This window comes from Pleurodeles waltl, chromosome 10, assembly GCF_031143425.1.
Source record: "Pleurodeles waltl isolate 20211129_DDA chromosome 10, aPleWal1.hap1.20221129, whole genome shotgun sequence".
NCBI lineage: Eukaryota > Metazoa > Chordata > Amphibia > Caudata > Salamandridae > Pleurodeles > Pleurodeles waltl.
The window spans coordinates 496,891,718-496,904,219 of NC_090449.1; the positions used below are offsets into that span (position 1 = coordinate 496,891,718).

A 12,502-nucleotide genomic window follows, 5' to 3' on the forward strand; every position below is an offset into this window, starting at 1 on the left:
GGTGTTTTGTCTGTTGTCCTTCAAGAGGAATTACTGTGCTATTGAGCAGCCACGTTAGTTTGTCTCGTGTCCTGCATCTGCAGTGGCCTGTCTCATCTGCTCTTTGCACTTGAAATGAAGCTAAAGCATGTCCGCATTCTAAGAGGAGCCAGAGTTGGGTTTCATGTGACAGTACAAATGTTGTGAAGGTGAATGGGGAGGTTTGCTGTAGTATTAGCACATACAAAACTTTCAAAGGAGGACAGCTAAGAGCAACACCATAATCTCCTTGGGGAACCTAATCTAAAATTCTGTTTGAGTAAATATCAAAGGGTTAGGATTTCACTCTGCTTACTTACTTGGCAGTAGTTCACTTAGAGAACTAGAAGTTCACATATATTTACAGTACTACATTTCTGAATGCATGACTGTGAGTCTCGTGAGGGCCAAATATGCGTAAATCACAGATCTGCGCTTAGTCGAGTACATCTTTTCCTCTTTGACCTTAACAGTTACGATAGAATGATGCGTCCCATCAGTTCAGTGTTACTCGAACCAAAGAGCTATAGTTGAGGAAAAGGCGGTGGGTGGCTTCTTGTACGTTTGAACGCTCTCTAGAGTGCCCATTTTTTGGGAGCCATGTCCTACTTGCCCGGGGAGTTCTTTTCTCTCTCAGGGGGTGTTGCTGTTGTTTCCAGCTGGGACCGGAATAGTTATATGGTTTCAGAGTGCTGGGTCAGGAGAGTGTAATCACAGTGACACCTAGTATAAAATACGAATGGTCAGTGATGTAAACCAACTAACTGTACCTATAGGATTCCATAGAGAGTATCATAATCTGTAGCTCAAATATATTTGATTGCCGCAGTGATAACGCGTCCCTTTATGTTAATTTATTACACATTAGGACTCGTTTTAGGCCAATGAATCTTTTGACGCAGTTGAAAGACACCGTAGGACGAGATAGCTAATCAATATATCAATCAATATATCAATAATGTCATCAATATTTATCACAACAATACATTTCACTTTAGTTAAAGTCATTAATCAATTCAACGCAACTATGACCTTCCAGCCATGAATAACCACACCAGTTTAATAGAATTTTATGAATTTTATTCCCTATTCATTACAATCTACGAGCAAATGGGTTAATCTCAATACCAAGAAGCATAATAGCATAGTCACGATATGGCAACTGTGATAAGATTTCATTAACGCGAGAATCACAAATATCAGAACATAGCACCGCGTGAGCATAGATCAAATATAGCAGAGTATTATTATCACGTCAGTTCAACAAAGTATAGTCTCAGTCGTTTGTCTATTTGCGTCAGTTTTTTAAACACCTGTCCTAACCACAGATTAGCATTCGCATGTTGGGCTTCATGCAAAACAATTTAGAACACCAATTTGGAAAACATCTAGCTATGGTCTCTGTCAAAAGCAAGCAGTTGGTACCTAGAAAGGAAAAGCAAACTGACAAATTACAATTACATTGTCATAATTACCCTCCAAGGATTAGGTCAGCGCACAGGTTCAATCTTCGTCTTCAGGGCATCAGTCAAATCGCCATCAGTCAGGACTTAACTAAAGGGCAAAAGGGACACTTCCCTCATAAGGAGGAAAAGTGTAAATGGGATGTCTATGGGTGTGGATGGTTTTCGATGAGCCTCAAGTCACCAAACAGAGTGACAGAGTTTCTGGATAAAATCAATAACATTCCCTACCTAATTCTCTCGACCTTTCTGTGACATGGGTTTTTATCCCTTTTTCGTAGTACATTCCCCCAAAATTCTATTGGACATTTACTATACCCCACTATCTTCAACCTATCAAATTTGACATTAGGTAATCCCAATTTTCACCCCCCATATTAATTTACAGGTCGTTGATTGGTCTTTATAATTGACGTCTTCAGAGGTGGCACATCCGGCGTTACTTCTCCCTTTGTAATTCTTTGTACATCTTTTGGTCAGCAGTTCTTCTATCATCCCGGTAAAATGACCTTGTACATTACATTAATCTACACTTGTTGCAATTCATTTATAACTTTTAATCCAAGGCACAGAAGATTGCCTTGGGAATGGATTTAACATGGTTACATTCATCTTTCAAGTTTGAAGAAAAAGAACATTTGCGGGGTCATGGCCCCTTGTGAGTCAGCACACTGAAAAACAGAAAAATGCATTTAATATGAGAGCCAGGCAGCTAAGCTGCAGCTTACGCTAACATAAGGCCTATGAAGATTTTCAGTACAGATTCAATAATGAAAATGTTAATATAAGCTCAATCGAACATAACATAAACATTTTATTCATCATTATTAGTTTGCGTATATATTGGTGGCCACTCTTCATGGTCACAATTCAAGTGCACGTTTAAGCAAAATAGCTATTATTATAGTTTCTATGCAGCATCATCACACATTAATATATATAAACGTTTTGTTAATATAGATTATATAAGCTACTCTCTCTCAGCAGTTTTGGGGCATTTTCAGAACACCTCGGATCTCAACCTAAATTTCTATGTAGAGCGAAAGCCTGCAAAATCAGCTGAAATGATGTAGACCTTACCGGGGCCAAGAAGACAAGAATATGCTTCAGCTTTCAGCCTGAAATAGGAACTCGCCTGGAACCGACTGTTACGGATAACCTCCAATGATAGCTCATTTGAGTTTAAGCTGGCATCTGCACAGTGTGTTTTTGTAGGGGTGTTGCCAAGCAGAAGGCTTTCAGTAGAGGTAGTGAGATAGTGGCAATCAGTTGTTTGCTGTCAGAAACGATTACACAGAAACACATTGGTGTGGGCGAGTGCAGACCCTTGTATCAAACCAGTGTATATATTTTGATGCCTTTAGTTTATTTTTGGCTTCAGAGACATGCCATCATCTGTCATTTTCATGCGATTCTTAGGATTTCCTCGCAGTTATTTCCTTTTCTTCTTACAGAAAATGATCTGCAGTTTAACATATTTTTTATGATTTGAACTGTCTCTAGTCACAAGCCACTGGTCACTACCAGTTTACTTTATAAAATGAAAACTATCTTTTCTCAGGTTGGACCAATCCCTTTAAAAATATCAGCAGCTGATTTTCACCTCTCGGTTGTCCCTATCCAACGAGGTGTCGCAACACGGATTTTCGTGTTTTTTTTTGTTTTTTTTTGGTTCTCCTTTATTTTTGGCACCATGCATGCCACCATCAATGTGTGATTTTTCACTGCGGCAGCAGTTGACACTTTTTAATTAGCAAGGTACCAAGCAGTACATACCTGTTCACACAAAAATACATATACATAGAAAAGGCGGCTACATATTTTAAATCTTGTCCTGAAACAATGTACATTTAATATCTTACATTTAATTTAACTACGTTTCAGACTGGGCTCTTACTTCTGTTCTGTACAGAGCAAAGGTTTGGACAGTTCTTTTCAGCTGATTGCTGTGTTCATAATTTGCTCAAGTCGCATAACCTATTTTAACCTAAACAGCTAAAATGCCAGGGTTGGCAACTTTGTCCGACCATTTGTGCTCTACCGACCAGGGAGCCAGAAAAAACATAGTTCAGAGTAGCTGGCAGTCAATTTTGCTTTCTCTTGGAACGTAACCAATGGATTTAGGTGCAGTCTCACTCAGTTATATAAATTCCAGTTCCCCAATCGGATGAAGCTTCTTCATCCACGATATACATGTCCTTGACACACAAATTGTAGGATCAGAACCTAAAATTCTCTTCACATTGACACTCAAACCAAGATAGTACCATATCCTTATGCCATTATAAAGAGCAAGGCTTGTTAAACTTATTGTTCATATGTGGGATGACTAACTTCTGTAATACCTGCAGAAAACATGGCAACTAAACAATTTATAAGATCCGGTATACTCCACCTACACCCTCCAGCTTAGCACGTATTTTCCCTTTTGCTTCTTGTGGGCCTTCTCTTACCCAAAACGCAGTATTTGCAGTTCCAAACCCCAAACGTTGCATTATGTTTCAGGGAGACAGCAAAGATGCCTGTTGGTCTATCACTGCTGGACTCTTTGCCTAGTAGCAGTCGGTGACCTATCAGAGTGTCCAGCAGCACAGTGTTTCGGAACAGGAGGTTGTCTGGTGCCAGTGAGTGCATGTCTAAATGTGAAAACTGCTGTCTCTCACATCTGACAGCCTCTATTCGAAAGGTGCACAAGACCGCACAGGTGATTTAGGGGTTGAAAGGGGCTTGGGGTGGGATGTATGAAGGGGACGAGGGTTGAGATGAGTGTACTGGGGATAGGCAAAGGAGGTTTTGGTCACGTGAGTCATGGGGGAGCGAAAGCTCATGAGAGGGCCAGGGTGTGGACGAGTTAAGGGGCAGGGGAGAGGGTCCCAAGAGACAAATGGCATTGGGGGAGGGAGGGTGTCTAGTAAGACGGTGAGGTAAACAGTGAACCAGGCACAGCCAGAGTTTGCAAAGGAGGAGGCCCCTGTGCATTTTTAGGCTGTTGACAGGCAGGTGACTTAATGTCTCTGCTGCCAACTGGTCTGTTGCCCCCGAACATGGGAAGATCAGCTTAATTTTTTTAAATTACTATTTTTGATGCCACTTTTTTTTAAAAAACACATGCCCCTAAAAATGAATATGCCACCATGTCCGAAGTACTCCTTTATTTATTCTGCAGATATCCTCAGGTTTCTCTGATACACAGGTTATTAGATATTTCAGAGGTGATTTCCAACAACAGCCCTTCAATTCTGGAGGCAGTATACATTTGTCAGTATTATAAAGGATGATATTGTTTTTTGCATTATTATCCTTGAATTTAGCTACGTACGAACATTAAAGAGTATTTGTAAATAAACAGTGTTCTGGCATTTCTGCTCCTGAATCCAAAAGGGCACAATGCTTTCTGGCTATACCTGCAGCTAAGTGAAACAAGCAATGTTAGGACCACCCCATATGCCCACACTCTTTCTGATACACCTAGCTAGTTGTCTGAGAAAAATAGTAAATAACAAAGGGATTCGTTCAATAGGTATCAGAGCAGTGGACTCATTGCAATACACAGAGACATTCACTTAAAGAATTTAGGCGTTAAAGGGAGTTGAGAGGCGGAAGGTCATTTCATTCAACAATGCCCTTGAAATATAGGCAGGGGGTTCACCAGGTCAGAAGCCTTCGGCATCTAAAAACAACGCTGACAATGGAACATTATTGTGCTTGCGATTATAGCGCTCAGGAGTGTGTATTTGATCAGAATGTACGAGTTTGTATTTGAATGTATAATACTTTCATAATGATTTTTTATTGTGAATATATTGGTCTGTGTAAGCTGTGAACTACTGACTCCAGATCCTTCTTGGAGTTAAAAAAAAAAAAAATATATAACCAAACCCTGCACTGGATGAGGCAGGTGTCTCTTCCCACTTTTGAAATTAATTTAATAGTTTGACCGGCTTAGGAGCCAACTCAGCAGCAAGCATGCTGAATGGAGCACGCTTATGAGAGCTTGACCATCCTTGATTTTATAGGCTGAAACAGAATACTCTGTTCATCAACCAAAATGTTTTCTAGTTGAACATCCATCGGAAACAGAGTTTGTCTGCCTCCTTTGTGAACACATTTTATAATATATATATATACACACACACACACACACAAACATATTATGTCTCCCTCAGGGTATGTAGCTTTTGGTATAACTTTAAGGTTTCTTCTATAGCCAGAAGGGCCTTAGATTCCTCTCTGATATCACTTATTCTTCTGACTTAGTTCTCAACCTCCTGGTATATCAACTGCCATGCTAGCATTTTACCAGTCTTTTTATTTCCTCATAGACCTTTTGGAAGACTTTTTTGAGTCACTATTTCACTTTCATGACCAACAGGCTGGTGTCTTTTTCCTAGATTTATTAATCCTGGAACTTCTGTAGAGAGTGAATAGCAAATGCTTACCGTGCTTTGGTGAGATTGTTCTGTGTTAGTTTTTTTATCTTCGTTTTCTATCTTTTTGCCTACTTCAGGTTAGTGGAATAAGGGTCCCTCTAAAGTGTACTAAAAGGGTTTCCCAAATGATGATATAAAAAAAAACCATAAGGGGATGTGTCCAACTCTTCTGTTACCTTAGATCTTCCACTAGCGACATAGCTACTTTCCTATGAAAAGTCTTTCACACGTTAGGGGTAGTTATGGACACAGTATTGCAGTCCATGTAACTAGGCGAGTTATCTGATTACACTAGTTTCTGCAGCCTGGAAAAACCTATGCCCACCTTGCTGTTCTGTTTCTTACTAAAGACAATATAGTTGCAGGAATCCTGGTGTACTGTTCTCTATACATACACACAAATTATGCCCCCCCCCTTTCTCCTGGCTTTCTACATTAAATATATTCGATCTAATGTTTTACAGGAAGCCCGAGCCTCCAGGAAATCATTAAACCCAGAATTTCTATTTTGTAACCAAGTATTTAGATCAGATTGTTGAATTACTTGAACCTGGGCCCCCAACAGCTTTGAGATCCTGTTTCGAAATATGTATTCTCTCTCCTCCCTACACAGTTTCATCAGAAAAATCAAGAAAAACACGAAATGATGAAGAACAGATGTAACAACACAAGCTTTCTCCAAAATGTAGCACTTTGTTCTATAATATTAAAAATAAAATAACAACAGTGTTGGTTGGCCCTCTATATTTTGCCTTCTGAAACTGAAGTCCCCGTGGACCCTTGCTTTGAGTAACTGATTGTCCCCTACTATTCATCTCTTAAGGGTTACCTAGAGGTGTGGATGATGCTCTAGAGCCTAGATTGGTAGCAGAGTCCTCACAACGGTTTCCTAGCTCAAATTCCAATAGCCACCCTGCAGGTATTCATTCAGTTCACTGATCTGTTTACCATGGATGTATCCAATAGTATAGAGCCTCTAACTGTCAGGAGAACCTGAGAATGGTAGCTGCTGTCTAAGCTCCATGTGAGGTGAAAGCTGGTAAATCCAACAGCCTATAAGAAACAGTTATTATTCAATACTTTGCAGCAAATTAAGTTGACTGCTTCAGTGGCTAAAGCTCTGAAACTATAAGGACTGTAAAGACTGATGAAAGCCCCGATTATACCTCACATGGTGCTGGGTCACTCAAATGTGTGATGAAGTGAAAGCACTCCCATGTTCCATGTGTGTTCCATGTTTAGTGTTCGTGTGTGGTTTTTTTTCCCCAAATCTTTTCATTGGTATTTTACCAATAGCAGTATAACAGTTGTGACCACATGATATGTCAGGCACTAATCCATTTCAAATTACTTAGATAAGTAAACAAATATTTCTACTGCTGTTCATAGTCTGCTTGTACTCCTGCTTCCCATTGTTCATATAGTAGGTCAAGGTGGGATGTCCATGAGTCCTAAGGTTTTACATGTTGTAAGCCTGACAAAGTATTGCCAGTTTGTGTTTTTTTTATAATAGTATTTGTCTACCCCCAGAGCCATTCTCATGCCGGTTGAGCAGTGGGCGAGAGACAACTTTTAGGTATGTCTTTTTCAGCTAATAAAAACCCAGCCCAATCACTGCCTTTGCATTTTTTTGGGAAGCTTTCTTACTCCATTATTCCCAGCAGAAAGAGTTCAGGGGATTTATTGCTAGTAATTAGAAGTAAGTTGAAGATGGACTGGGCTATAGTGGGCTAGTGGTTTTGGATTACTGTATTTGTTCATGTCACAAGGAAGTTGCTCCTTCCTTTAATCCCATTTGAAGCATGCCAGTGGCGGGAGGGGGGATTCTTCTTCATTTTCCACATACATAATGGTGAAATAGGTATAATGCATGTATTTCAATTGAATAAATTGTAGTTTGTTCTAGATTTGCCTGCAACGAAGCCGGCATTTTTTGCCTCATCCATTGTAGTTTTTGTATCTCTAATTTGGTTAGGGATATTGTTCCCTAGGCAGTGGTAACTCTACACCATTTTATTTTCTTCTGTGGAACTTAGTTAATTTACTTCTAGTGAGCTATATTCCAGTATGATCCCGCAAGATTGCCAGTGGTCTCCTAACGCACGCAAATATTTATAAAATTGAGAGTTCAAACTCTTTGGGCAGCGGCAAGAAGGATTTAATGTAACCAAATTCTTAAATGTTTCCTACCTTTGAGATTATATCATCATCCCAGACTGTAATTCCCTTCAGGTTACTGAATTGTTTCAGCCAAGTCCCGTGCCACAGTGGCGCCTCCCAGGCCACTCACAAATTCCTGGCCACCCTTTTTCTTTCCTTATGCCAACTGCCTGGTATCACTTTTGTCACTTAAGATATGGCTGGTATTATTTAGCCACAAAATAAAGCTTGTAACATCACTGGTTCTAGGTGTTCAACCCATACTTTCGGATCAGCTCTGCACTCAAAACAGCCAGTCATTAAGGTTGGTCAACTTGACTGGCCAATAGTTTAGCTGGATGTTTACCATATTGTGGCCACCCTCATACCATGTTTGTACACATTTGTCTAAAGCCACTTGGGGTGTCTTATGTGCTTAAAGGAAGCTACTAGCTGTTGATATTGGAAGCGAGTTCCAGTGGAGTAGGACTACATGGGTCATTCTCAGTAGTGGTGCTTATTTCAAATCACAGGTCAGCTGGATCGCTTGGGCCAAATGCATTCCCACGTTTTTAAAGCTATTCTGTACTCCTCTTATTTGAGACTGCCAGTTAGGTGCCCCACCCCACCCCATAAGTAGTATATGATTTTTTCCCCAGATGAGTACTAGACTGGAAAGGATCCTGAGTTCCCAAGGATTTCCATGATTCTTTGATCTGACTATCTAGGAAAACCTTTTCTATAACAAGAGCTACTTCTGAGCAATGCAGATCATCATGAGCTACCAAAGGCTAAACAACTTGTGCATTATTTCCAGACCCCCACGCCCAGCTTTCCTGACTCTAAGCCTCATGCCCATTGAGCCTGATACTATGGTTTGAACAAAATCATTTGACTAGTGGCACTATGACAGGGCTGTCATGTGTTGGTGAGAGTGTGGTCTTTGGAGACGTATGAACATGTGTGCACATGAATGGGATATTTTTGTGTGATTAACTGAGAGCCTGTGTCATATGTACTGTGGCACAGGACACAACATTCCCTATATGTGGCACCTATACGTGTATAGCACAAACACACAACACATTTTTTTAAATGGGAGAAATTTAAAGTGGATAAATGTTTATAATGTGGCACATTTTTCTGCCCTTTAAATTCCTCCCATGTAAAGAATGACTGTATTTCTTTTCAGTTATAAACATGGCAGTGTTCTATTGGGAGTAAGAGACCTGCTGTTTGTAAATGCAACACTTTGAAAAAAAGATTGAGAAAATAAAAATGAAAAGTTAACTTAGTTACATGGTAACTTTTCATTTCAGTTTTTTCTGATTTAAAAGCATTGAGAAACATCATTTTGTTCTCAACTCAAATACAGAGTTGACAAAGACTTTTATTTAAGAGTTAAATACCTTAGTGTTTCAATTCTTCACCTCAGTACCCTGGGTCATAAATCTGACTCCAGCAGTGCTCCTTATCAGGTCCTGCTATCTGTAGCCTGATAATATTGTAAAATAAACACAGCCTTTCCTTAACTTTGGAAGGTAAAATGTGACTCTGTGCTTATTTAAAACTAAACTCCAGGCTGTGAGCTACTCTGAAGGGGTCTGAGAGCTACTGTCAGCTAGCGATTGACTAGTTAGAGACACCGATCTAGTATATTTAATGCATCCCCACGCCCCTCTCCCCTTTCGTGCACTGACCTCGTCCAGGCCCTACACCAAGCAGTCCATGGAAATTCATGCCACTAAGGGCTGTATTGGCAGAGCAAACAATATTGAGAGAAGGACACCCCTGACATGTGCTGCTTTCAGTGCTATGGGAAATGCGGATGGCAAAATGCCATTGATCTGCATATGTGTGAACAAGTTAATGTACAAAAGCCTAACATACTTAAGGAAAGTTGAGCTACTTGAGTATTGAGTCTGCCAGAGACACAGGGCTATAGAAGGTTTAAGAGCAGATGGAGTAGGTCACCATGCTGGACTCGGAGAAGGAAGAAGGTGCCCATCAAGAGAGAAATACTGCTGGTGCCCGGTCCTCTGAAATAGAGCCCGATTAATAAGCAGGAATATATATCATACTGTGCTGACTCAATCCTGTTGTACACAAAAGAGAGGAAAGTAGGCATTGGGGATGTGGTAGTGCGACCCTCAGTCCTGGCAGGCAGTATCAGTACAGGCATAAGCTCCAAGTAGGAAGTTGGAGATAAAATAGTTTTCACATAGGTCACACAGAGTTCCCTCCTGGCTTCTGTCATAGCAGCATTACAAGATACAGCAATCCCAACTTTAGTGAACAAAGAAGGTAAAACTCTGTATGGAAAAGACAGGGGTATATGAGAAAAGTGGACGAAAGATTTTGCTTTTAACAGGTAGGTGAAGTTAGTATTTTCTTACGGGGAGGGGTTGAATAGACCATTTGCCTCTGCAGTGTTTTGCAAATCAGTTAAAATGTGGGAGAAAGGGACTAGTAATGCTGAAAATGCATCATCAGTCTCCCCATTACCACATTTTTTAAAATTTATGAGCCAGGTCACTTTTCAGCCAGGTCATCTCTTCTGCCCCAGACCTTCAACCCCCTCCCTACGCCCACACCCCAAAGAACAATCTAATTTCTGTTTGGTTGGTCAGAAGTAGCTGAGTTTAATGCCCTTGAGTCTCTCAAGGTAGGCACAGAGGCTGTTCTGGAAAATACTTTTGCTCTTTTCACTGACCCTCTGACCTCCAGACAACATGAAAGGTATAAGCAAAATACAAGAGTGCAGGGTTGAGAGTATGCAGTTGTCTGAAGAAAATGATGATCAGGTAAAGAGGCTGATGACTCGGTCCACTGGAGTAGGCATTATCTGTGTACTGTGGGATAGGACATGCATTTATATTGGTTGCTATTTGATGGAATATTGTCGTAAAAGCAGCAGCCAATTCTGTCCTGTTAAACTAGCCATCTAATCCCATTTTCGCTGCAAGCAAACATAGGATTGTAGCAACACAACCAGGGGAGGATGCTAAAGAATTGAGTTGTGCTGATAATATAATTCCTATGGGTAGGAATTAAGATTTTAATTCACCGCCCTGTTCTCCAGAATATTACTTCATTCATGGTGGCAAAGGGAACAGTGGATACGCCCTGTTCAACGAGGACTGGTTTATGAGTACACCATATTCAAAAGCACTGTTTTGAGAAATACTTTTTGATGGGCTTTTGCACAAGTGTTTTTTTTGGCTCTATTGTAGGGAGATGTTTCCATCTGGCTGTATTCATTAGTTATGGACTGCTGACTTAATTGTTTATTATGTAGCTCATAAGATTACACCTAGCAGGCAGGTTCATTAAACGAGCGTCATTAAGGTGGTAGTAGTAGCCATTGTTTATAGAGCTAATTTTACTTTGATCAGCATTAAATAAAACAAAACATGTTCTTAGTATTATATAGATATTGCTTTCCAGTTCTATGAATATTCCAGCTAATGTAAATGATCCAGAAAGGCACTGTTGAGTGGATAATCATTGAAGGTTTGAGATAGAATTGACCAAAAGCTTAGGGACATCAATTAAGTTCTTTATTAATCAAGTGTTCAGCAGTGACCACAATATGCTTATCTTCAAAGTGGCTGCATTACACTTTTTTACTCCATAACCACTTATTTACCATGTTAGACTCCAAAGCAATTACATCTGATTGTCCAAACTTAACACAAAAGTGCTGACTTGCCTAGGTAGAGGAATCTGATCTATAGTGTGAGATGCATGTTGTGTCTGATAGAGACTTCTAGTTGCAGATTCCTTACCTTAGAATTTCCAACAGGCGTCAGACTGGATCGGGAGATTTTTCTTCGAGTAATACCCTTGCGCGTCGGTAGGTGGCGTTGGTCGACTCCGCAGGTGTCATTGGCGTCGTAGACGTCGGGAGTAGTATATAGATGCTGCCCTCGCGCAGTGATGTCAGTTCTTTTCTTACCACGACATGCACTGATCCGGAGAAGAGCTACCCTGGTCTCATTTTGACCGACTTCAACTGTTTTGTCCAGGTTTTGTTAGAAATTTGGTGTGTAGGGGATGTCCCTGAACACCGGTTTCAAGTCATGCGAGGACTGTCATCATACGATGTCGGTGACGGATCCTCATCGGGTTTGTCTCGAGCGCACAACCACGACCCGAAGTCTTGCGACGCGCTTAGGTCCCGGTCTCGATCGAGAGGAAGGTCTTGAGACCGGTCGCGGAGCCATCACCACTCGTCTTCTTTCAAATCCTCGGGTCAAGGTAAGAAGAAGTCGAAGAGATCCCATCGCTCTCCGACTTCGCCCCGTCGATCGGTGACGTGGGAGGAGCGTCCACCCACAAGGCCTCCATCCTCAGAGCCTGCGTCTGGGTCGGCTCTGCGCTTCCCCAATTTTCCCGGAGCCGGAGCGACCCCTGCCCAGCTTAAAAAGTTTTATGAGGCTATGCGCCTAA

General features: G+C 40.9%; 1 protein-coding gene across 36 annotated transcripts in view; it reads left to right on the forward strand.

Moving 5' to 3' along the window:
- Positions 1–12,502, forward strand: part of MAP4 (microtubule associated protein 4) — a 1,914,856-nt gene that overhangs the window by 1,553,481 nt on the left and 348,873 nt on the right. The window lies entirely within an intron of this gene.